Source organism: Acipenser ruthenus, chromosome 23 (assembly GCF_902713425.1).
Source record: "Acipenser ruthenus chromosome 23, fAciRut3.2 maternal haplotype, whole genome shotgun sequence".
NCBI classification, from domain to species: Eukaryota; Metazoa; Chordata; class Actinopteri; order Acipenseriformes; family Acipenseridae; genus Acipenser; species Acipenser ruthenus.
This window is the reverse complement of record NC_081211.1, coordinates 5,798,459-5,826,312: the sequence shown is the minus strand read 5'-3', so window position 1 is coordinate 5,826,312 and position 27,854 is coordinate 5,798,459. Positions and strand designations below refer to the sequence as shown.

The 27,854-nt window shown below is 38.4% G+C and overlaps 1 protein-coding gene across 6 annotated transcripts in view; it reads right to left on the bottom strand.

Moving 5' to 3' along the window:
• LOC117413259 (leucine zipper protein 1-like) overlaps window positions 1-27,119 on the bottom strand; it is a 57,095-nt gene extending 29,976 nt beyond the window's left edge. Inside the window, exons 1-3 of one of the 6 annotated variants that reach the window (XM_058997598.1) lie at window positions 17,710-17,870; window positions 17,300-17,433; window positions 2,460-2,543 (exon numbers count right to left, since the gene is read on the bottom strand). The gene's annotated coding sequence lies outside the window, so the exon portion shown is untranslated. Of the gene's footprint in view, window positions 1-2,459; window positions 2,544-17,299; window positions 17,434-17,462; window positions 17,874-26,923 lie in introns of those variants that run through there. The other 5 variants (XM_058997599.1, XM_058997600.1, XM_034022163.3 and 2 more) reach the window with 5 other exon arrangements.
• Window positions 27,120-27,854: the final 735 nt, after the last annotated feature.

Here is a 27,854-nt window from a genome sequence, read left to right as displayed (position 1 = left end):
CTTGAGAACAATTCTATTTTCAGCTTGTCCTGTATAGCTCCCCCCACCCCCTCTCAGTCTGTACCAAGTTTTCAACACGGAAATGCTAAATCTGATAAGCTCTGTGGGAGAATTAAGTAAAATAACCAATACATTAAACCTTGAAACGGGATAGCCGAACCAATAAGGCACAAAGTCACTTGACTGTGCTGCTGCTCAGTGAGTCACTTCCACCTAGCCTGTGATTAACACCCTCTCCTCTGCAGCACAGTGCTGGGGAAGAGCTAACCAGTGCTCCCAGCCTAGCACGATGCTCTTCCTGTGCTCTGATTAGACATGGTGACAGTGCAATAGGGTGGGGAAGGATTCGGAGGATTTTACAAGAGAAGTTGCAACCAAGGCTCCCAACTAAGGCTTACTGTATCATTTACTTCCATTTCCCACACAGAAGAATTACTAGGGGGAGTAATGGTTCCATCTATATTTTTAAAAACACCCAGTCATACAAAATGAATACTGCAGCACCTTCTTTGATATTCACATTTAATACTGACTCTAGCTCAATATTGTAGTGTGTCATTCAGTTGACTGATCCTGGGGACCAATCAGGATGGGGGAGCCTTACTGGGACTGTTGGCACTGATGCAGGGCCATGGGGGTTATTGACTGTATAAAAAATAAAAATCTTCCATGGAGGGGTCCGTAGGACTTGATAAACCACAAAGTAAAGAGTTTTGATGAATATCATCATTATTGCTTTTGGTTTGTCTACAGTTGGATGAATCCCAAAATATTAAATATGTGATCGTGGCAGTCTGGATTCCGAATCACCCCTAAAAATAAAACAATACTGCTGTCCAAGAGGAGCAGCTAAGAGCAGGTGAGGCTTTCATTTAAACCCAAAGACACTACTCAAGGGCACAACTGTACACCTGCCAGCAACTTCAAATAGTCTTTCAGCTCAAACAGCTCCAGATTGACTATACCAGGCCAGCCCTGGCTAGCTGACAGCGTGTTCTTACTTATCAATTATCCTGATGCATCTTTCTGAGTGGGATCCTGTAGTTTAGGTCTGAACATTCTGGCTCATGTATTTAATAGACGATAAGAGGATTGTAACACAGTCTCTCTATAGCTAAATGTCACCAGGGGAGACTCACTGGATGAACACATTTAAACAGTTTCAAAAGCAGCAGAGGAGATACAAATCACTGCAAGACATACAGCATGTAAGAAAAATCTAGTTTTCAATTCACAAACATTTATGTTTTGTACTATATGTGTTGGCTTCTCACTCTATTGATAGTAATATTAATTAGATTTTCTCAAAATGACTTGATTATATAAAGTATGTACCAGTCACCCTGTCTTGTGTGGTACAACAGACCGCAAAGCCTTAGCAGAGTGCTTCTGTTAACCAAACTGGGTCCTGTTGGTTTACGTTCTGTTAATGTATAGTTTGGTTTCCTGACATTTCCATGTACTGTAGTTTTGTGAAGTCGTAACCAAATAAGTAGACAGGACTGTATTCCTATTGTTGTATCTTATTGGGTAGTACAGTTCAATCTGACAATCTCACAGAAACAGTACTGCTTTTCACTTTTGATTTACTTAGTTTTATAAGTAGAAATGCTTTACTTTTGTATTTACCTTAAAGTTACGCTTGCAGCAAAATGTAATTTGTTTTTTAGTTCCAGAACTTTATTGGCAGAGAATAGTCAAATAAGTTACCAGAACTCCCGTGCTGTAATATGCACTGTGTTCCAAATTACAATATTACTTGGGTGCTTCTTCCAGGTCCTCAAATCGTTACATGTTTAGAGTAGCACAATAATCTTATCAATATATACTCTGAGCATCTTCAGATTCCCTCCAGGTTTAAAGGGGAGAGTTTATTATATATACACATTTATATTTCTTTCAGAATATAAAACACAACAATACTGAGCCACATATTTCAGTGGGGTAGTCATTTTTAGTTTGAGCTTAATAAAAAAGGTGGCGTGCTGCTTCTTTAATCCAGTTATACAGATTGAACCCCTAATAACAGCCCCATGGAACTCAGTTTAAGAGCTACAAGAAGTCATAAAAAAACAGCAATAAATCAGACTATAGACTTCCAGGTGGCCAGATAATGACGGGTAGTGAGAGTGCGAGCGACTGTAATTTTAACTTCTACACATGCGCCCAATACAATAAGGGGCCCATTCTGAACCGAGCGGTCCGGTTTGTTTGAAAGCGTATATGAATGCTCCAAAAGAACCATTCTGATTTTTAAAGTCTCCTTCAGAGATTGTTTTAATTGAACTGGGTTAATTCAACTAACCATGTGTACACATTTTTTTTTTTTTTTTTTTTTTTTTTTTAAAAGTATTTGACTAACAAAACCCATCTCCAGTATTAAACTTGTCTTTGTTGATATATTACTTATAATAATATGGATTGTTTTTAAATACATAATACAGATATCTCTTACTAACCTGTATGAGTTACTGCTGCATAATTTGAAAATTCACAGGTGCAAAGATTTGAATCTTCATTTTTAATATGGTCAGTCCTGGGGCCTGTATGTGACAAGAAAAAAGAAAATATTTATTACAGTAAAAAAAAAATAACAATAACAAACGCATTTAACATTTTACAGCTACTTTCGGATTCCTATTTCGATCTGTTCCAAATAGCATCACTTCAATAGGCTGGCTGATTCTTTGAGTCACCTGTCTGGGAAAAGCTGCATTTCCACTGCCCAGGGTTAAGGAGCTCACATGCGTGACAAGAGCAGAGCTGCCACTGAACTTGAGTAACCATGTTTATTTACCCGTTCCCAAGTACAAACCCATGCTTTGTATAACCACATTTGTACCTACATCTGGTAAAGCTACGGGCAAGAACCACGGATTCTAAAACGTCATTTCATTAGCATACAAATATTCTCACAGTGCTGGTACCTTATGGTGCTGTGGACTGATTTATTTATTTTTCACTATCCCTTCGATCCAGCACATTTTCCTGCCAGAACGCTTTTCATTCACTTTGTGACAAAGGTAATGGGACCCCACCTAGCTGAAAACTTGAGTTCCATGCAGCCAGAAGAAAAGGTGGGGGACAATTTCACTCTCCAGGTGAAATGACCAAGGAAGTGCAACACTAGCTGAAAGCATTGGCAGCAAACAGATTTCTAACCCTGTGTAGCACCAGATACAGTCTTTTAAAATGAAACTCTGTGTTAACTAGAAAATGCTTCTTTCAAAGCTTAAGACCAATTAAGAGTCTGGAAGTGCAGAACAGGCCATTTTGTTAGGTATAGTACCATTACTTTAAGCACATAAGGAATTAACTAATCATGTTACAATTTATACATGCCAAGGAATTCATACAACATGTAGAAAGCCACAGACAATTTAAATAACCCTTCTTGAAACACAGAGAAAACCTAAATCCCTGCAGGACTCAGAACTCATGGATCTACATTTAATTACATCAGATAGTTTGATAAATCATGGATATATTATTGCTGACTGTTCCAGTAAATGTTGCGGATTTTGTTCACAGGGTTCCCTTAACAAGCCAGCATGTAATCAAAAGTGAAATCATGTTTATATAAAATCATGCTCCTGCTGCCACAAGTAATAAACATTCTCTAGCGCTTTGCAAACCTTTTGCGTTTGTTTAATTCAACTTGTATGTAAAAAATGAGAATTGGAAATAATCAATGTCTAGCTAATCATCATCTATAACTGTTTGTTGGACCAGAAACTTTTTTTTTATTATTATTTATTAATTCTAATCATTGGTGCTGCACTGCTGAATATAATAGAATGGCATGAACATGAAATCAAAATAAATATTGTTCCAACAGTCATTTTACTGCACGCACATTGGTGCTTTGTGTTTAGCCAATTGAAATTTGCTGTTTTTTCAGCGAACAAGATTTATTAAACAGAGTGTTGTGTTGTTTTGGAGTTCCGGTCCTCACCCCCGCGGGAACTGCAACGAGTGTAAAAACCACCCCTACTCTGCTAGCAGGGTCTGCTGCTACAGACTGATACAACTGACTGCTATCTGGAAAACTTCAAATAGAAGATGAGCAGTGTAATAAGCACTGCAAATAACCCTGTAGTAACAACAGTCTTACAGTACCTCCACATTTCACAAAGTACAATTTTGGTTCCTAGAACGGAATTGTAGGTTTAGGTTGTGAAGTACTTCTTAGCCAAAATTACCCGTATGCATTTGTAAAGTAGCGAAATCATTTAAACCAATTGGCAGTAAAGTCACCCGAGTGCAGTTATAGTATTGCTGGTTTACAGGAGGTTTTTAGGGTGCTGTTAATGTAAAGCACAGGAAGGCTGCAATGTGATTGTTTGAAACACTCTCAGCTTCATGTATTGTGATAGAGTTGTGGATCCTAACACAGGACTTACCAACTTCCTGCAGTTCGACAAACGGTTCTTGAATGAGGACTGGAATTTATAATCAGTATGAATAATGTAGCTCCCCCTAACTCACTTCAGTGTTGCCATGCTTAATAATCCTGTTAAATATCATACAAATGAGTTAATGTACTAGTGTATCTTTAGTGTAAAGTTTAAAAAACTGAAATGGAAAGCCAAACTACATAACGAAAAAGTCCATAACAAATGGAAACAGAAGCTAGTTAAAAAGGTAGCAAATGGATTTTAAAGCATTAGTTGCTAAACCCTTAACCCCATTTACAAATGAAATGAGTGGTTAGGAGTCAATACTATCAACAACGGTGTTACTGTAACACATTCTGCCACCTTGCCCCTTCAGAAAGGGTTTAGTTTAAGCAACTATACTTCTTATATCATTGGCTCTTTATGAAGTAACATTCTGTCTATATTCTTGCATACAACCGAGGTCCTATTGTAAGTGACTCTGCAGCAGCTGTTGATGCACAGTTCACACCCTAGTCTCTGTAAGTCGCTAAATGACTCATTACACCGTGTAACAATTTTTTTTTTTTTTTTGGTTCCTGGGTAGTAAGTGTTATTTCCTAATTGCTTATGCCTCAAAAGTATAGAAAATGGCTATTATTCCCCACAAACTATGCTTTTGTGACCAGGACAGTGATATTTTGAAATTTACCTATTTCCAATGAGAAAACTGGCAAATTTGTGTCTTTTCGTTCACATAAAGTCAGAAAAAAACAACATATGAATCCAACTTAACATGTATTTATACTAAAGTAATACAAAAATGACTACAAAAGATTTAAAAGTGAGTAGTTTTTCGAGATTTACGATTATACTGTAAATCACTTTCACGAATCAGCCCCCAAATGTAGTCTCCCATCATGTGGAAATTAGGAAATAACACTTACTACCCAGGAACAAAAATTGTGTTACATAGTGTTATTAATAATAATAATAATAATAATAATAATAATAATAATAATAATAATAATAATATCTGGGTTTTATTTCTGTGTGTGATCTTAACGCCCTAAAGTTTGACTTCCTTCTTCCTGCAAGGGCGAAAGTTCAGTCAATAAAAACAAATCAAAATGAAAAAATATGTGTGGTTACAAAAGATTGAAATATTCTGTACAGAAAAGCCCATCACGGTACACCACCTGTCAACTTCTGAGGCTTACAATGCAAGACAACAAGAAGCCATTCCTGAAGGCGATGACAAACGCACAGGCTAAAAGGATTAGTAGAAGAATTTGATACTGCTGTACAGCTAAATAACCCGAATAACCTGAACCAGGAGAGTCGTGTAAAAACGTAAAGACATTTCACACCCTCTCTCTTGCTTAATTGTTCAAGGTCTGACTTTTTCCCCACCTTTGATCACGCCCTATAAAAGCACAATATTCAATTTGATTTCATCCATAAACATATGTTAAACCCGCCCCAGATGCAGGCTTACTGCACATTAATAGCAAGTTCCAATTTACAACCCTAAACCACAAGAACAAACTTTTGTTTCATTAAGAAACTAATGCAGTTTCAACGTAGACTGACGAAATTGTAACATACAGAACAGTGTGTATTGGACCTTCATCAAGGAATCTAATGCAATACACATTGGCTGTTAGGGCTGCTAGTTATTATTATTATTATTATTATTATTATTATTATTATTATTATTATTATTATTATTATTATTATTTATTTCTTAGCAGACGCCCTTATCCAGGGCGACTTACAATTGTTACAAGATATCACATTATTTTTACATACAATTACCCATTTATACAGTTGGGTTTTTACTGGAGCAATCTAGGTAAAGTACCTTGCTCAAGGGTACAACAGCAGTGTCCCCACCTGGGACTGAACCCACAACCCTCCGGTCAAGAGTCCAGAGCCCTGACCGCTACTCCACACTGCTGCCCTACAGGCATGACCAATTAGATCTCACTGTAGTCAAGTTTTAACTGTAAGATACAGCAAGATAGGCATATCCTCCACCATATTATTTACTATATGCACATATACAGTAGGAATACTACATCTCAGATACCCCATATTATAGTTTAATAGTTATCACATCTGGTAAAGCTAAACACCATACTGAACACTGAAATTACCACTTTATTATCATTTTTATAAGAATACATCTTTGTATTATAAGTTATATTTATATTCCGTCTTGCTTAGTTAAGTAATGCAGTTCAAGTAAACATGAACAAAATGCAATTACAGATCTTTACAGAGATTTAGTCAAGTCTGACCCCATTAACACAAGCCTCAGTAAAACCCTCCTTTGTAAACTTGACACTACCCTGTAAAAGAACCTGAGGACTTTCCAGCAGACACTGTATACATCAGACCCACCAAGATACACCCCCTCCGGTTTCCACAGTCAAGAATGTACCTTCAGCCAGACAGGACTGACTAAAAATATGCGAAGAATCCTTTTCAAGAGACGCAGAAACTTTAGAGTGTTCATAACACATGCATTTCCACATGGCTGCCTCCAGACTTGCCTTATAAGGGCAAGCGGTTCAGATTTCTCTCTTTTCATTAACTTCCAAAAATACCCTGGAATCACAGGAGAAACTTCCTTGTTTTAAAAGGCCAGAGGGACTGAGGGAGGGTTGATAAGAATCAGAAGGAGCTAATTCTAAAAATATGGCCAGTCTGGCAATTCCCATACACAGTGGAATGCAGAAGAATGACAAACATTCCCAGACTGTGGCTTGGGGTCACAGCATTTTAGGAACCCAATATAAATCTTTCCACACTTACATAGAAGGGTTGTTGTATAAATTCTGTAAGCTAAAAACGGATACAATTGGCATTTCTCTTATTACATTTCACCAAGAAAACAATTGGAATTGATTAAAATGAAAGTGGAAATTGATTTTAAAAAGAAATTGATCCCAGTCCGGTTTACACGGCTGTTTTCACATACACCTGTCTGAGAGCATGCTTCTTCTACAGACTGTAGCTTTGACGTGATATAAAAGATCTTCATCACTGGCTTTTATTACACAAATACCATTTTAATGGACTTGCCAAAAGAGATATGGGCTTGTAAGGCAAAACGCTTCTTTAAAACCGCATGGGGCACAACACCTTTGACTTTGACAATAGAATCACCAAAGTGCTATTGTTGGTGGTTCAAGAGAGGTGTGGGAATACAGGAAGGAAAGTCTGGACTGAAATACTGCTGCTGTCAAATTCAAGAGAGATCTGAATGGAGATATAGAATAGAGGCCAACCAAACTAACGCATTCCAGAACAGTAGCATAGGAGTTCCCTCATGGCTCACTGGGGCTTTAAAAATAATTCAGGAAAACAGATCTGCATTCATCATCTTCTGCTTTGTCGACTGGACAAAACTGGTGAATAACTGGATTAGTCAAAGTTTTCAGTCACCTATGCAATTTATTATTATTCATTTTAAATATTTTAAACAAGTGCAGGTGGTCTTCAAACAGTACTCAGCCACTTGGGTTTTTAAACAAAGGAGCATTTCAGTTAAATATGGTCAATCCAGGCAAACTGCCCTTCGGTTGAAAGGAAAAGTAAACAATTTGATAGAACTACAAAGATGTCTGTGTGGCTTTGAGACCTCCAATTACTCCCAGCTCCTAACTCAATAAACAAAAACAAACCCCTTCCAGGGTTTGTCTGAGTGCACAATCTAGGGAGTAAGCACTTTTTCCTTGTCTCTGTATGAATCAAATCAGAATTTAAAAAAAATATATAAATTACATTTAAAAAAACAAAAAAAATCAGATCATTTTTTTCTTCTGAGAACAGCATTTGCACAACAGGTTTGGACAATACACTGACTAGAAGAAAAGAAATGCATTTTCAAAAGGAAGATTTTGAAAGTAGCTCTTTAAAATGTTTTACTTATTTTCAAAAGTGCATCCTCTAGCGAGCATCTGCTCCCAGCCTGGCTCCAGGACAGAACAAGTTGATTCCATACGGACATTCTTCAATGCAAGCCATAAAGTTGGGGCATCAACTCCTCCCTCCTTACTTACTTCTCCCAGCACTGCTGTTAACGTAGCATGGGAAGCAATGGCTGCAGGGGAATTGTTCAGATGAAATACCTCCTTCCTCTCAAGCTTAACTACAGGGATTCCCTCACCATTTTGAATGCTCCCATCTGAACCATTACGTTCTAAAGCAGTGTACTGCGAGACCTTCCGACACCAAAGCTAAGACGACCACTAGCCCTAAAAGGGCAGCCCCTGGTAGGACGAGGTTACATTTAACACAGAACCATTTTTGCAATTTGCCATCATTTTTTAAGTAAGTCAAAACTGAAGATAAGTAAACCCAGTTAGGAGTTCAAATTGGTCGTTACCTAGAGGCACAGTAAAATGTTCAGCTATGCGAAACATTCTTGGCATGAACTTTAGGGCGATTAGCTTAGCTTTCAACACCACTGTGGGACTCGACAGGACAGGTCAGATTATTCATTTCTTTTGCGCTGACTAAAATAGAACAGGATTTATTGAAAGCGAGAACATTACTGAATAGTTTTTAACGGCAGCTTTTTGCTTTGTACAAATGGAGAAACACACTGAAGGCCCCGTTTATCAATTCATTTGTTTACAAGCTTAAAAAAAAAAAAAAGACTCCAAAAGACCAGAATTTCAACTAATGGGTTTTAATAGTACAGCATGTTCACTTTCAAGTATCATCCACATAAATTAGGTTCACTAATGTGTGCTTTGCTTTGAACTCAAAAATAATCTGCTTCGTAGATAAAGCTAATCCCAAGAACGGAAGAGGGGAGTTTCTTTTTTTTTCTTTTGTTTAATTTTCTGTTTTGCTGCCGAGGACAACAGTGGAATTATCAGACAGTAGCTGCCGGTACAGCAGGGACACGTCAGTTTAGTTTGCAGATGTGGTCACAAAGCAAGCTTGTGAAGCTACTGTTAAGGATGTAGTAAACAAACTGGAAAAACAACAAGGCCCTGGAGGAGTAGACAGAACAGGACACTTGAAAGTCTATTACTTGCTAAGACAGCGTTAAGGTGTTTGACTGGGAGTTCAAGAGCTGCTCTTCAATATTATTTGCCTGCCACAGACATATGCAACGTAGGCTAGATCTGCCAAAGTGTCTTTATATTAGTCAGGACCATCTAGTGCACAGAAAACTTGAACTTTGTTTTCATTATCAAATGTGGAGTCATGAAGGTTGTACACAGCTATCCTGTCCTTTCTAAAGTCAGAGAGATCCTTTTACTTTATCATGAGGATTGTTGCTGAATAGTTGCACACGGCTGTCACACCGCTTAAACTGGTCAGAAACGTGCCATATACATCAGAACAGGATGTACCGTATCTGCTAATCCATTTCTCTGCACCCTTTCACCTGTATTCCACCACATGAGATCTGCTGTTGCTGCTTGAGCTCAAAGGTAAACTAACCTGTTTTCTTGCTTCAAAAGATGAGAGCTTGAACAGCAAACACTGTAACTATGCTACCCCTGCTGTCAACAGGCTTAAAAACTAACGCTGTCCAACTTTTGAAAGCAAACAAATGGGTTAACCAAAGGCATTCTGCATTGTTTTTTCACTGCACAAACCCCATCATTAATAAAAAATAAAAAAAAGGCACAGACCGATGGAAGCAAGCATTAATGAAAGTTCAGGCAAGTAATAAAGCAGAATAAAAATTCAGATTCAATTTGAACTGAATATCCAAATAAGCCAAGATAAATTTAGGACATTCAATCAAAATATGTTGTTTGAGATCAGCCTATGGTCATATTGGCCAAATGCATACAATCCGTTTTTTTTGGCATCAGCATACTGTATAGCAGGAATCTTTTATTCCCCCGGGAACTGTAAAGAAATTGTCTAAATGCTTTACAAGTGTAAAATGCTTACGGCTGGTATCACACCCTGATTAGCTCTTGCACTTCCTGTACTGTAACTAATATCATCTTAGGCAATGCAGTCTAGAATTAGAGCTAATCAGGGTCTGTGAAACCGGTCATTACTGTTTTTCCTAATCATTTAACTGCAGTATTTTCAAAGACATGCATGTGAAATACAGAGATCAGCTGTAGTGTTTATACAGTACATGCTCTGTGCAAGATGATTTATTCAATATTGAAAGTCTTTCAGATACACAGAAAAGCTGTACACATGTAGTCTCATACAAACGAATGCTGCATACAAAAACACTAATGGTAGGCTTCGGATCTTAAGGACTGCATGCCCCTGGTACAGGCAAAAACCTTTTTGATATTTCATTTTGGATTTGGAAACACTGTGCATAAACAGCTATACCCCTGTAAAAAAAAAAAAAAAAAAAAACTAATTTAGGAAAGACTTCTTGCAGGAATTAAATTATCCTGAATTACAGAGGAGTTAATTCTGAAATACAACATGTTCCGCTGTCTGCTGAAGCCAGGCCCCACACTGGCATAGGAAAATAGAAACCACTGCTTCCCGAGAGAGAGAGAGAGAGAGAGAGAGAGAGAGAGAGAGAGAGAGAGAGAGAGAGAGAGAGAGAGAGAGAGAGAGAGAGAGAGAGAGAGAGAGAGAGAGAGAGAGAGAGAGAGAGAGAGAGAGAGAGAGAGAGAGAGAGAGAGAGAGAGAGAGAGAGAGAGGAGAGAGAGAGAGAGAGAGAGAGAGGAGGTTGGGATGTAATAAACTGTATCAAGGTCAACATCTCCCTGCTTTACTTCCCTGGCTGCTCCCATCCCATCTCCTGCAGGGACCAAGGAAGTGATTAGCTGACTTCTGTCTACTTGGCTACTTGCCAAATTGTATTTCTCACAAGACCTGGACACCATCAGCCCGCACAGTATTGGCGAAGCCTGTTTGTGATATTCAGTTAAGGAGATTTAAGCCCTCTCAGCAGTTTTGAACTGCAACTAACAGAGCATCTTCTTAAATATGTTTAGCAGGGACTGCAAGGTAATACTTTACAACAAGTGGCGAGAATTTATATATGAATTAAAAGAAATCCCCTAATTGATAATAGTTCATTTGTACCCATGTCTACCAGTGTTCTGCTCCCCAAAAATATGTTTTCAATGGTAAGAAATATGTACATAAAAAGCAGTAATGAACACAGATTTACATATGTACTTTGCTAAAAAAAACAGTAGAAAGTACTGAAAAATATCTTAGTTGATATGCATACAGTACATACTTTAAGTCAATTAAAACAAGGAATAAGTATTTTGCCTCCATACATCATTCAGATAATTTTAAGTCCAAAATTCCTCATATTTAACCAAGCACATACTTTCCCCCTAAAGGCAATTTTAATGAACGTAATGATTTCTTACCATGAGAACATTTTGGCTCAGAATTTCTATTCACTTATTAAAGTGTGAACTAACAAGCCTCACCCTTAGATTATAATTACCAGCTCAAGATCCTTTCAATCACAGCGCTGGCACAACACTAGCAATGCACTTTCTAATATTAAACACATACAAGCAAACGAATCACACCATGTAACTCAAAAACAGCAAACAAGAAATACTTTTTATAGACTTTAAATTAGAATATCTTCACTCTGTGAACGGTAATGTGCCTAAGAAGTAGTTTCAGCAAGAATCTTAGTGTGTGTAAAGATGCCGAGGGTTAAAATGATGCCATGGTGATCAAAATGGTCGCTACGGTACTTGGAGCACCGATAGCTTGTTAAAAAAAGGTTGATTCGTGTACACGCCTCCGGGGGTATAAGAGGAAAGCACTGAATTCCACATTCCATCTACATCATGAAACAGCTTTGTGGAGCTACAATATCAAACTCTACTGGTGCTAGCTCAATCTGCAGTCTCCAATCCAATCTGCAAATTATCATTGCACAAAAGGTCAAAGATAGCCTAAGCTATAAATCACTTTGTTGGTATATTTGCAGTTTGGTCATTTCAGATCAAGTGGGCCATGAAGGGTTACACAACCCCTTGAGTCAATGGCTTTATGTCAATTCATAAATACCATTATCTGTCTAGGTCAGGAATAGGCATCCTTGCCTCTTTCACTCAGCAGGGTCAATGAAGTCATTAAGGAAGGAGTTGAAACAAAGTACTACATCGGAATGGAATTGACTGAAGGAGTCAATTGGATGAAAAATGATTTGGATGATCTGGATCACCAATTTCAATGTTCCTTCAACAGTCTTCTATTCTGCCTGCTTTTTCTGCCGTACAGGGTTTGCTACTGAACCTGCCTCAAGCAGCACGTGCACTGGAGGCTCATTAGATCATCTCCCTAAATTAACAAGACTTGGAAAGACAATTATCTGACAGTCCGGGCTGACATATACCCATGTCAAACTCTTTTGATATTGGTCTGCTGCTAATGTAAACAAACTCCACTGATTTAAAACTGTGTTTGGTCCCAATAGCAGATGGGAAGTAGGCCAATTTGAAGTGTTTGATTCCACACGGAGATCTTCCAAGTCAAGGCCAAGGCTGTGGCCAATAGCCCAGAGACTTAGGTCAGGGCCAGTGTCAAGGTCTGGAGTTCAATGTCAATCATTCAAACATGAAGTTCACTTTTAGGTAAGTTTAGGTACATGTGGACAGTTTTCGTCAAATTGATTCAGACTGTCCTCAGAAACAAGGAAATATAAGGAAATATAAGCATGTGGCTATGCAGTGTATGAGCAGTACATTTTCCAAGGTCGACTGTGCACCAATCAAACATGCCACTGAGAGCTCGAACATGGACAGGATAAAAAGCATAAGGCTGACAAAATGAGGGGACAGCCCCTTCCACCTCATTATTCCTTCCAGCTTATCCAACAGTGATAAAACTTGCAAAACACAAGTTGCTGAGTATCAGAATCGTGGGGTATGGAGGTGCCCTGTGTCAAGCTAATGATGTTTGTACACACATCTAGACCAGTGGTTCCCAGCCTGGGGACCGCGAGTAAACTCCAGTTAGTCTGCAAACTCATCCTAAAATTGGGTTAAGCAGTTCTCGCTTCAAGCCATTTCTACACAATCACACGTTGTGCAACTACAATATGTATTACTAAGCAACACAACAAACAGCTTCAACCACATTATAAATAATGTATGTAGTCTGCATTTTTCCTCCTTCATCTGTTTTCTTTTATTACAGCTGTGTTATATATATATATATATATATATATATATATATATATATATATATATATATATATATATATATATATATTACAGCTCCCTTTGAGGCAATACCAAGGATCACCTCCAAAGCTGCCATTAACTGAAACAGCTCTCTTATGCAAAACAAAATACTAAATATCTGTTACACCATTATGATGGCACATTTGTCTTCTCAAAATTACATAAATGTCCCAGATAGTAGCACTCTGAATTTAATATTCCTAACTCGTTGGAATGACTACATTAAAACAAATAAATAAAACACAGTTTTAGTCCTTTTCATTTTCAACAATATAAAACATATGCTACACTGTTGCCAGGGATATAGGAATATCTCTATTACTTCCCTATTATGTGTTTTTGGAGAGGTTAAGCATATAGTAACATAAGTTAATGTGAAACAAAAAGAGGCTATATGTGTTGCTTGACTTGTGAACTGTACCGTAGTGTGAATGATCGATTTCAACTGTTATTATATGGGTTTATTCAGCCAGGTGTAACATCTCACAAGACAATATGCCAAAAGGACATTCTCTTAACACTAGTTCTGGGAGTAATGTGTACAGTTAGTTCTTGATGCTGTCATATTGAACCAAAATGCTACAAATCCAGTGCGTTATTTGTCAGGAAGTTTTGTCAAACAAAACTCTTAATCCTGCAAAATTGAGACGTAATTTATCTACAAAGCATTCAGAATGTGAATAAAATAACTTTTTTTTTTTTTTTTTTAAACAAAAGAAACAGGAACTTTGCCATCAGCAACTTTCAATGTGCAAAATGATATTGCTTGACGGTAGCAAAGATGCATTAAGTTAGGTAAGTTATATAAATACTTTACTTTCTACATGTACTTATACATATACACAACAATTTGTTTCAAAATGCTGTTGTGAAAAATACAAACACCAAGGTTGAACCAGAGAGCTAAAAGACCGCTTATCCATTTGTAAGTAAATTCTGATTGGTCATTCTTGAACACCATTTAATAAGAGTATTGGACTCTGGGGGTAACGTCTATAGAGGCATCTTCTTGTCTGTCATGGCATCAATCTTAGCATGTGCATATGCTTGATGTAGGCCATGGTGATCTACCCATTCATGTTATGGATGGCTTATTTTTTTAATTTGATCTTACAGCTGTGGTGGGGAAAGTCTGTCATTAAAATACTATTTCAGTTTCTATTCAAGTCACATCTGTGTGTAAGTTTTGAATATTGAATCGCTTGTTTTATTGCAAAGCTTGACTTGCAGTACACATTACAACTGTAAACTATAAAGGATAGTGAAATAGCAGGGTGACTGTAAAACTGCACACCTGTCAGCTACTGTCCGTACTGCATCACAGCAAATTGCTGTAAATGAAATAGTGAATACTGGAAAATAAGCAGAGAAAATGAAGAGCACCACTAGCACATGTGTGTAACAGTATCCATTCTGCAGTGGTTTAATATAGCCCTGCACTGCACACTACTTTACAAGCACACAGCGAGGTAAGGAGGACTGCTGAGGCAAGGTCTCTGGTACGGCACTGACCGAGTTAAAATAGCCACATCAAAGCAATACAGGCAAAAGCAACTCTGAACTGGAGAAACGGCAGCCTGCACCCGACACATCACTCCCCCAATTAAACCAGACCCCTACAAATATAACCCAGTTGTCCACCTTTCATTGATGTGAATTTGCAACCCACTACCTCCGTTTAGGTTTTCCGTTTGCCAAAACAAAACAAAAAGGAGGTCTCAATCTGTTCAATGGCAAGCAGGGTTAGAGGCCATGCTATGCAGCACGCACAAGCAATTCAATGCATTACCTCTCATGTTCTATAGGTCTGCCAGAACTGCTAAGCATAACCCTTCTTTCTTCCATGTTTCCCCTCTAGGCTCCTCAAGTGAACATTTTCTTTATTATTATTATTATTATTATTTATTTCTTAGCAGACGCCCTTATCCAATTATCCAATTACCCATTTATACAGTTGGGTTTTTACTGGAGCAATCTAGGTAAAGTACCTTGCTCAAGGGTACAGCAGCAGTGTCACCCACCAGGGATTTAACCCACAACCCTCCGGTCAAGAGTCCAGAGCCCTAACCACTACTCCACACTGCTGCCCACAGCTTTATATCCATGTTAAATTGGCAAGTGTGAATGGGTTCCTAGTCTTCAGAATTCACCCACCTCCCCTAAATTGTGTCAAACTCCAGTTTACTGGAAAGCACTGCCAACTTCAATATAGGACAGGTTGAGGCAGGCAACACAATTTCAGCCCCACCTTTTTATTTTATTTTTTATGCTGCAGTGGCTGTGCACTTACTTATTTGCAGACTTTCACATGAAAAAACAGGATCCCTTGTCCACTTCTGCACCTCTAAACAATTCTCCAGGGACATCAGGCAGGCTTACTTGTGGTACATAAGAGAGATGCCTAAGGTAACCACTGCAATCAGATCACTCCGTTGTACTGGACTGATAACCTCAAACGTCAGCTCTTTACAGTGACCGAAGATCTCAAAGCCTCCACTGTACATAACCATACCACAACACAATGGAAGCAATCTGCAAATCTAAAGGTTCTGCACCAAGCTGTGTGCTGATGAACGAGGACAGCGCACAGTTAGTGCTTTTAAATCTAAGTGTGCAGTATGGATTACTGTCGCATTGGGCTGTAAAGTGGAGATACTGCAAATTCAATTTTAAGAGGCATTGCAATCAATGTTGGTGGCGCTTAACATTACACAGTGGAGCTTTGCAGATGTTCGAGCATTTTAAAAATGTAACACTAAGTATATGGTATACAGAACCATTTCGTATTACATATTTTGGAGCCTTCAGAATATAGTATCTTTTGTAACTATCAATTGTAATCCCACAACAAGTTGTATTTTATTAAGGAATTCAGTTTGCCATTGGAAACAGAGTACAATGTATTACATAGGCAGACACTGGCTTCACATTGAATCATTTCTAGTTTTAATACTTCACTTTTCTGACTTGACTAATGCAAGCAAAATACCAAACGTAATGAGATGCGAGCTATGCAGCAGATCTGCGTTGTATTGTGTTTGTTTTTACTTTTGCGTCATACATGCTGTAACTTAATACACTGTGTGGGTTGTATAACTGTATCCAACGAGAAAGTCAACTTCACAAAACGGCAACATCTGTTAAACAGCTTCAGTAACTAACGCGGAGTTAGCAACGCTGCAGTCTTAAAAGAGTTTATTATGACAACTTCAAACCTCCGTGGTTCCACTCCACTGTTCGTGTTCCCCCCTTTGATTTGGGAACACTCTAGTCTAGACTATAGCATTTCTTGCACGGTGGGTACATTGTTCTGTTCAAGAGCACTTCCTTTCCGGAGAACTAAACTCCCAAGCAAGCACGTAAATTCATTTAATTTCGCCGCAGCAGTGCGCGTTGTTGAATTACTAAAGGATCTAAAATGCTAACATTTCCGCTGTGCGCTTTTAATCCAAGTTCATTAAGCGACCCTTCAACGCAGAAACACAAAAGCGAAACGGACAACGGTTGACAAGTCGTTAAACTGTGCCAAGCAGTCAGAACAAGTCCTACTCTATATATAATATACATACATTGCTGTAGAATGCGGCTCCATAAGAAATCGCCTTTCAACCAAAGCACACGGTTGAGTTTTTAAAAAGTTATATCGTATAAAATAAACATTATTTTAATTAACGGCCCCCCGGTATGGTATCCCGAAATATCTTTAACAGCTGCTTCAGCAGTCTGCACCACACACACCTGGTCTCAGCAGCATTGTTGAGGCTTTCTTTGGCTTTGGCTGAAAACAAAAACTCGTTGGAGTTTCGATAACCAGTTCGTGTCAAAGCACTCGCACACAGCAGCTTCGTTTTCAGTGTCCCAGCCAAGCAACTCTGAAAGAAATAAGCACATGCCTTCTTACCTTGCCATATGGGAAAGACGCAATATCCCTCTCAAACAATCAGCTCAGTGTGTATGACCCAAAAGAGACAGGATCGCACTTTAAAAAGTCCTTTTACAAGTTCAGCACGCCAATAGCACAAACACTGGAGGTTTCCCCCACTCTCTCTCTCTCTCTCTTCCCCCTCCCCACACTGCAGGATCAAACCATCACATTCCAAAGTGTCCTAAACAATGAGAAAGGTGGGTTTGCCAAAACATCCACCCACCCTTGCAAAAAAAAGGACGGCCCTCGTCCAAAAAGACCGCCTCCTTGCGGTAAAGACCGCCTGTAAACCCGACAGAACCCGCTTCTCCAACCGGAGTACCGTCTCCTCGCTAGGAAGTGCGTAAGTAGCCGGACTTAATGAGCAGCCAGGCTCAGAATACACTCCGGGCGAAATATCCGCCCATTCTTTCCCGGGTGTTTGCGTCACCTCGTTGCCCAAAAAAGGTATGGCTAAGGTTATGGAAATTGCAGGCGGGGCAAACACAGTTAGGAGCTGCCGAGAAAGCTTTTGGGTTGCAGTTCCTTGACAGGGTTGGAAAAGAGGAGAAAATGGAGAGACCTTTTCTTTCGCTCTCTCGGCTGTAATAACAAGTCAGATCTGAGGAATTGCTCGGTGCAGGAGAGAGTGGGGGAGGGAGTGCGGATTGCTGCTTTCATCGTGCTAATTCGCGTCCTCTCTACTGAACAAACCGCTCCATTTTATTATTGTTATTTTTAGTAGAAAAGAAAAGCACAAAACAGCTAAAGTACACTTTATTATTATTTTTTTACTTTGTTTAACACAGGTTTATTTTTGTGACTTATTTCCAAAAATACCATTGAGTATTAATTGAATATAGACGTAGCATGTTAATGTTTTTGTTTTGTTTCATGCTGTAATTGTCACAACTTAGACCCCTACCTATTATTATTATTATTATTATTTATTTCTTAGCAGACGCCCTTATCCAGGGCGACTTACAATTGTTACAAGATATCACATTATACATTATTTCACATTATACAGATATCACATTATTTTACATACAATTACCCATTTATACAGTTGGGTTTTTACTGGAGCAATCTAGGTAAAGTACCTTGCTCAAGGGTACAACAGCAGTGTCCCCCACTGGGGATTGAACCCACAACCCTCCGGTCAAGAGTCCAGAGCCCTAACCACTACTCCACACTGCTGCCCATTGCTTCACTACCTAGCCTCTTGACAATTCATATGTACAGAAAATAATTCCATATTGACACTGTATGTGCACGTACATCAATATCACAGTCCTGCTATTAAACAATAGGGACGGCATGGGGCACAATATTGTGGTCCTTAAGTTGTTTCAGACTCTTGCAGTAAGGTAATGTGATGAACACGTGTTGAGTGGCTGTGCATTATAATTTTGTGTCACAATAGCAAGCACAAGAAGTGCACGCTGCTAGTGGAAGTTCTCCAGTACCACACTGCCCTACAACTCTTTTCACAACAAATTAAATCCTTAATCTGATCCCAAATGATATGACCTAATCCTGCTGGGCACAATCCAATCCATTTGGAAAGTAAGATACTGAATTTAAGGATCTGTTAAAAAAGCAAGATCCGTCCCTTCCTAGCCCCCCCCCCCCAATTTAATAGGACTGAATCTACCGTCTTTATGAATGTTCCTTGTGTTTTAGATGTCAGATCCTCACCTAGAAGTCCATGCATTTATACGATTAACTTTATTGGCAATGATTCTGTATTAAGGGCACTGGTTGCCACAGAGCAGTTTATTATTATTATTATTATTATTATTATTATTATTATTATTATTATTATTATTATTTGTTTATTTAGCAGACGCCTTTATCCAAGGCGACTTACAGAGACTAGGGTGTGTGAACTATGCATCAGGTGCAGAGTCACTTACAACTACGTCTCACCCGAAAGACGGAGCACAAGGAGGTTAAGTGACTTGCTCAGGGTCACACAATGAGTCAGTGGCTGAGGTGGGATTTGAACCAGGGACTGCAATATTTTCATGTTGTTTCATCCAGTTGGTTTCATGATGGTTTGAACCACGGATCCAGGACAGTACCATAGCAGTGCTTGTGTGCTTCCATGTCTGAACCAATGGGCAATATTTGTTCCAAATCCATTGTGTTGCCATGGTCTCATAATAGTTCAGTTATGATTTCTCATGGTGACAGAGTGGAATTTTGTTAAACTTTGCTGAATGGAAAGAAAGGTTCTAATGTATTTGTGTTCTGATTCAAGAATAGGATGAACTGGAAACTTGCACAGGACACACAGTACATTCAATTTTTGCTTTGTTTATTGAGCATTTATTTAACCAGGACAGGCCAAAAAGGATATAATCCAGGACACGGCAATAAAGATACGACAGCACACCATCAGAACACCAACAATACAGAAATCTAATACAGAGATAGCACTGTAGTCATATAAAACTATTGAAGATCTAGAAATAGCTAAAGCGCTTATGTTGCCCCATTGTAAAACTCCTTCAGTGACATCAATGTAATTTTAGGTCATTTTTGTACGATGTTAATAAATAGCCACTGAAAGTTATTTGACCAAACTTCACTTTGGCCTCCTAATTTCTCTTAATTCTCTGAGCTTCTACAACAACAAAAAGAAAAAGTAAACATTACGTTATAGACACCAATCCACGATGAGTCATTTCCTTTGAAAAAAAAAGGGAATAATTGTCACACCTAGTTTTAGTGTTGCGTAGTGATCGCATTGGTTAAAGAAAAAGCAAGTAGAGATTTTTTTTTACCAGGTAGGTGTGGGAATGGTGGGAGTGTGGGGGGAGTTGGAAGGTTCTATTTATTCACCTGCCTCCACTCCTTGTGATGTCAGCGTACAGATCTGCAATAAACTGAACGTCAACGGCAGAGACTACAATGGGCACAATGTTTGGTACTAGTGTTCAGAGTCTGCAAGTAGTTACAATAGGTCCTCCCAGTTTTCAAAACCACACTTAGGACCTGACCAATCAACCAAACACACTGAAATACAGGGCTACTGTAAATACCATAAAATTGGACACTTGGAATTGTAATCCCAGCCCTCCTGGATTATTTAGTATTTTCTTGTTCTTATTATAGTATTATAATACAGGAAGAGCCATCCAGTGGTGCACTCTAGTCTTTAATTATTATTATTATTTTTTTTTTAATAAAGGTAAACCTGTTCAATTTGAAGTTATAAATATATAGTGACACTACAAAGATGTGTTAAAATATTGTGGTCTGTTTGAAATAAGGTCTTCGTTTCGGTTTGTGTTTTTAGTTTTTAAATGGCAAAAAAGGAGTTTTAATTTAGAAAATGACAGCAGAGTGCAAAGTCTCCAGAGAACTTCACCAGCCTTTTGGAACCCTTTTAATTCCCTTGGAATTCCTGACAGCTCTAAAGTCTTCACACAGGCAGACAGACAGAAAGGAAGCAGGCAGGCCAGCAGGGTAATATAACATGAACCCTAGCTGCTGCAGGTTTGGATTGCAGACCATTCAGGTTTTGAAGTCCTGGTTCTCAGTTACTCAGTTCTCAGTTACTAAAATGAATTAGTCAGTACTGGTGTAGTGTTATAAAGTGGTGCATCGTCACAATGTGGTACGCGTACCAAAACTTGACCCTTGTAATGTTAGGAAGTGGTACGCTGTAATATTTTGGTACAGGTGCAATTTAGGTATATTTACCATTAATTATATATTTTTGCAAACCATTAATTATACATATATAGTATACAGTCAATTTCTCTAAAAAGAAAAAACAATTCACGATGAACAAGACAAAATGAGAAGTCCATTGCAAAGTTGCAGAAGTAAAGAAAATGTACAAGACCCAATGTATTGCATATGAGAAATATTCGTTGTTTCGCGCACTTTTTATCTGCATACCTGAAAATAACACTACACCGGGGTTAATGTTGTCCTGCAGATTTGGGCTCCCTCAGGGATTGACAGTTTCTATTATACAGAAAATTACTTTGTGTTTTGTTTTATAAACATGACTCTGGATACCTTGTGTATCCAGCTATTGCTAGTCAATGTACATTTTCTCAAGGGAGTTTATAATGCTTATACATTTTGAAATGTTTCAATGTAAAAGTAAAGTTGAATGGTCTAGATTTAAAATGCAAATTGAGGGATAGCAAATATTATTCTGAATTGCAAAATGATATAATAATAATAATAATAATAATAATAATAATAATAATAATAATAATAATAATAATAATAGACAAATCTGTTTAAACAATATAGATCTTTTTTTTTTTTGATTGACAGTACAACGCCTATTGAGGGGCAGAACGACTGATTATTTGCCAGTCAAATAAAGTAATAATAGTCAACAAGTCTCCACTAAAAAAATTAAAATAATAAATCATGTATTTAATAATGTCTGGTGCTCTATTTGCACATACAGTTGTGTAACACTTTGCTGTGTGTGCACTATATTTGAAAACTGCTTGGAATTTTCTAAAACAAATTATTCACGTTCACTTTTTTTAACCACTGAAATGCAATTTGCTGACTGGAGATTGCTATGTCAATAATCTGTTTATTTTAAGGTTGTAAAATAATATGGGCAAACACATGATACTATATCACTTTCTGTTCACAATGTCTAGTAGTCAAAAGACAGGAACCTGCCTCTGCTGTTGGTAGTATTCATTCCCCTATGAAACAATCCAAACTGCAAACTTGCAGTGTAGCAGGATGTAGTCATATCTGCTGTAGACTGAGGGTTATTAAAGATGCATTTACTGCCAATGGGGGTCAAAGGGTGCTCACAACCGACAGTTATTACCCTGCCACATGTCTTGGTTATTGTGTGGACAATAGTTATCCAACTTTAAATTCTACCTGTCTGTTTTCTCTAGGGTTTTAGAGCAAAATACATCCTGCAAAATCTCCAAAAAGCTTTCCCTCCAAGCTCTCTTAAAAACCTTACCCAATTGTGTGACAGGTTGATACTGAGGACTAATGTCCACTGGGTCATAACTCAATACCAGATTTGAACTCAGATATGTGACTGTTTAATTGTGCTCATGATAGTTTTATTGAGCTTTACATATGACTGTCAGGGTACTTTCAAAACCAGATGGACACTTTGCAGTGGAGACACTAACATGGGCAAGATTCTAACGGATATATCTTCAAAGCGTTTACTTCAGTTTTCAATTAATTTTTTGCAAGAGGTAAAACGCCCGTTAATTTAACAAAACTGGAATTAAGCAATCGAGTAATTTGATGCAAGTTCTCTTAAGCACTCTCAAACTGTCTGTTTCTCATTAAGATGTTTTTTTTTTCTCCTTTAAAAAACATAGGAGTTAATCAAAGCATTGAGGAAATGCTTTGAAAATATGACCCTAAAACCTGTAAGTCTCATTTGATATATGTAACATTGTGCTAATATTTGATTTCTTGTTTATAGTGGTTGTAGCTAACGAAATAATTCCATGAACCCTTCCTGCTGTGCACCTCCATCCACAATACATGTTTCAAATGTGCAGTTTTGGAAACTTCCAAAACATCTAGTAGTGCACTAGGTTGTAGAACAACATCCTCTGTTTCCATGCCTTTCTCTCAGGAAATCTGTTGCATTTTCACTTGCAGAACACACATAATAGGCTATCATCAAACAGGTCAGAAGTGAAATAGTAAGAACATGTAGATGATAGAAAGTATCCATTTAAAAGGGGAACGGTGTGTGCTACGGGATGTTGTCTCAAGCGAAACTGCAGAATCCAACATTTTCACTATGACACTATGTTTTTTTCTCCCCACTGTAGAATCCATATATGGTACAGCTTGATTTTCTTGCACTCTCATGTCAATATTCAGCTAATTAATCAGACTGTGGGGAGCACGTTAGTGTAATTCTAGGGGCAAGCCCCCTTCTCTAAATACTTTTTGCTAACCAATTACATAAAGAAGCTCATTTTTCTTCCTTCACACTGCCTTCTCATCTCCGTTGTGGGGGCTTGATGGTCCTCTGTCAACCACCTCCTTGTTTGACCTCTAACCAGGGGCAGCTAACACAGGACTGGAAAGGAGAGATCCTGGGCCAAACAGTGTAAACATCTCTATATTACAGTACATTCATTTATTACGTCTGCTAAATCTGTGCCTCAATGTATATTTAGTGCATATTCACTTGACCTAACTGTTGATCAGAATTCATATGCAAAAGATCTTCTTTTTGGCAGTGGTGGGCAATCACAACTGTCACTAACACGTAAACTAGCATAACATTTTTTTTATTTCTGAGTACGTACTGCAGTGACTGCACTCGTCTCTAAACTCCCTTGCTTTGTGAAGCATTTTGAGATGATTCAGTACAGGAAAGTTCTGGGGGGCAATCCTCTCATACATCATCAACAAGGGTTGCATTGAAAAGTGGTAAGAGTCTGGAGGGTCTGCCTGGGCTCCTGCTGAAGCAGGTCGAAGATCAATAATTTGAATGCTCCTACAGGGTCCTTTTTTTTGGCAGCGAGAGAACGCGCTCGGGATGCATGACTAATCAGGCGTGGCGTCTGCATCAGCATCTGCTAGGATTTATACACCATTTTAGAGGCTGTGCTAAATATAACATACCCTTGAAGCACAAGTGATGGAGGATGCAGGTCCCTAGTCACAAAACACTAAGGAAAGTGGGTTTCAAGCGACAACATGGTTTGTTCTTTGAAAAAAAAAACCCTGCTTGGTTTGTTTTGGGGGAAATTAAGATCACTTAGAGTCATGTATTACCTGGAAAGATAAGCTCTTAGCTTGTACCGTTTCAGTATTTTCTGTTATGTGTTGTGTTCTGTGTGACTTGCCGTACTTCGCAAGCTCAGAGCATTATGGGATGGCAGAGACCATCTTGTGTATTCATTGGTTGTTCTCTGTAAACTAATAAAAGGACGTCGCTGTTGACTCACCTCGTCCAGTGATTCTGAAATACAAGAGACAGTAAAATACTGTCTACTAGGACACAACAATTTCCTTTTCTTTTTCAATAAATGGGTTAACATTTTGAAACTAGAAAGCAGCAGTAAAACATAATCTTTATTACAAAGGACATAAAAGTTTTAATCGGTTTCATGTTGAATCCGATAGCTTTTACTCTGTACACAGAATTATTTAACTATTTCTTAACTGTTATCCATAATGGTGTCAAGTCTACTTCCCTTTGCTCTCACTAGATGGCAACCTAGAGCAGCACCGTAAGTTTGGACAGAGGGGGCTTTTCCATTGTGGGACGACACAAAGGTAAATATTTTCCTTTATAAAGGACACTCAGTTTTAACACAGAGAGTACTGAGGGACTCTAATACCTGCGGACCAATATGAAGGAGAAGGATACTCTGTTGTGATAGAATGGAGATATTGACAAGACTATATAACACACTGCTGAGACTCCACAGACTGAGTTCAGTCCTGGTCACCACATAACCAAAAGTACTTTGTGAAGACTCTAGAATCTTAATAGGAGTGGACACAGTGGCCAATAGTGAAACATAAAAATCAGGACCCAGTTGGAAATGAAGTGGCGATATACTTGGAACAGAGGGTAGGGGGCGCTTCATTAGACAGAGACTGGTGAGGTTATGCCGGTGATGCTGAATTGTTGGGATCCTTTAAGACGTAACTTTTGAGATTAACCAGCTACTAGGAACCGGATGAGTCCTGAAGGGCTGAATGGCCTCCTCTGGTTTGGAATCTTCTTAAATGCATGTCTGTTTGAACAGAAATGGAAGGCTGTACAAATGTGACAAACAGGTGATGCAAGATAATATAGACAAGGACAAAGAGTTAGAACTTCCTCCTACTTCTAAGTTGCAGCGGCCAGTCTTGTACTGACTGTTCTTACCTGGTCCTAGACGAACATTTGTCTACTTGACTTTGTTTCTTATGAGTTTTAATTATTATTTTATTATTATTATTTAATTCTTAGCAGACGCCCTTATCCAGGGCGACTTACAATTGTTACAAGATATCACATTATACATTATTTCACATTATACAGATATCACATTATTTTTACATACAATTACCCATTTATACAGTTGGGTTTTTACTGGAGCAATCTAGGTAAAGTACCTTGCTCAAGGGTACAACAGCAGTGTCCTCCACTGGGGATTGAACCCACAACCCTCCGGTCAAGAGTCCAGAGCCCTAACCACTACTCCACACTGCTGCCCATAATTACAGCTCTGTGCTCTGCTGATGCTTTTACTGGGGGTAAATTGGGGTATAATCTGGGGTATACAATGACCTTCTAAAGGTCATTGTAGGTGTTAGTGCTTCAGACAAACAGCACACAGGGCGGGGGCTGAGTGAGAAGCACTATCTCTGACTCACACTCAAGGCAGCTAACCCCGGCAGCCTGCAGGCAAACAGCTGCATGTCTGCGCTGATAAGAAGAGGCAAGAGGAGCTCCTGAACAGTGAATCAGAGGGCAAAGCTTGACAATGAAGAGTCCCCAGGTTTGCAACAGTGAAGGGTAGCAATGACTGACACCACCCTACATCAATATGACACACACTGTCCCTACAGTGGGCCAGTTGATTCTTCAAGTTTACACGGCGATCTAGCATGCTGTCTTTATTTTCTACAATGTTAAAGGATGTTTGGTCCAGTGGTTAAAGAAAAGGACTTGTAACCAGGTTCAAATCCCACCTCAGCCACTGACTCATTGTGTGACCCTGAGCAAGTCACTTAACCTCCTTGTGCTCTGTCTTTCGGGTGAGACATAATTGTAAGTGACACTGCAGCTGATGCATAGTTCACACACCCTAGTCTCTGTAAGTCGCCTTGGATAAAGGCATCTGCTAAATAAACAAACAAATAATGTTTAAAAGGTGTAGGACTCTCAAATTGCTTTAGTCAAGTAATTTACTGCTGTTTTTTTAATTATACTTTTTACAAATAGAACAAATAAAGGGTGTTTTAAGCAGTTTCAAATCTAATTTATTTACAAAATGTTATATTTATTATTTTATAAATGGTACAGTCACTATGTGTTCAAGAGCTGCTCTTCAGTTCTAGCTGCCTGCCATAGACAAGTAATGCAGGTGAAATAAGCAACAGTGACTTTATCTAAGTAAGCGATAGCACCATCTAGTGGCAGATCATTATATGCCACTGGCTCTTACTTCTATAAAGACGCTGGCCCTGATCAAAGCTTTTCCGACCTCCGGCTTTGTGGCGGTGTTTGAACTTTCCAACTGTTTTTTGTGTTCCGAGCAAAAATCTAAAATGGCCAGAAAAGACGAGAACATACGCAAAACGCCGATTACGACACTCTGAAGAATGCTATGCAAATTAAGTATATCTATCTATCACAACAGATTAGAATGAGTAGCAGCTTTCCCACAGCTTTTAAAGTGTAAACAGGGTATGACCCTGCATTTCCTCTTGCCCACATACACAATACTAAGAGCTTTTCTCACCTTTTGTTGTCGGATCCTGTCTTGATATGCATGGAGTTTGGACTCAGCAGGTCGTTAATCTTTCATTAGGATCAGTCTTGCCCTTGATGTAGCTGTTTGGGAGTTGATGATGATTCCTTTGTATTCTCGCCATTGTTATTATTTGATTCTCGCTCCATTTGGTGTTTCCCATTTTTCTGTATTTTAATTTTTTGCAGTACGCCACCTCGGATTCAAAGCTTGTCAGATGTCAGATGCTATACAGAGACTGCACCTGATTAGTATATATATATATATATATATAGAGAGAGAGAGAGAGAGAGAGAGAGAGAGAGAGAGAGAGAGAGATATGAACTCAAATGAAAAACAATTCAGTACAGGGAATGGCCTTTAGTGGTACCTTGTTTACTTACACATTACTTTGTGGGCCCCATTGTTGCAGGGCAGGGATGTTTAATTGGGTTATAAATGAAGAAATAATCTACATCACTTCAGTTTTTAAATATTTTATTACACACTTTAACTCAATAAGTGGTTCCTCTTTGTGGATAACAAAACGTATTTTTTTTTTAAGTAAAAAAAAAAAAAAGTATGGCAATATGTCATTTCAATACTACTTCTGCTAAGCAAACTAGCGTGCGCAGAAAGCTAAATTACACACTTTTAATGTATCTTCTTGAAAAGAGTATTGTGAGTTTTAAAACGTCTGTTTCAGACAGCTGATTGCAATATTACGATATGGACACTAGATGGTACTCGTGTTCTGTTTGAAATCCAGTTTCTTCCCATTAATCACGATTTTGTACATCAGTTCTAAATTCCAATATCTAAAAAAAAGACTAACATTAGAAAAACACCAGACAACTCACGTTTGAAATAAAAGCAGGATTCTTATCAAGAAAAACAAATGTTGTCCATTTCTCGTGTTTTACGTTGCATTTCTCTTTAACAT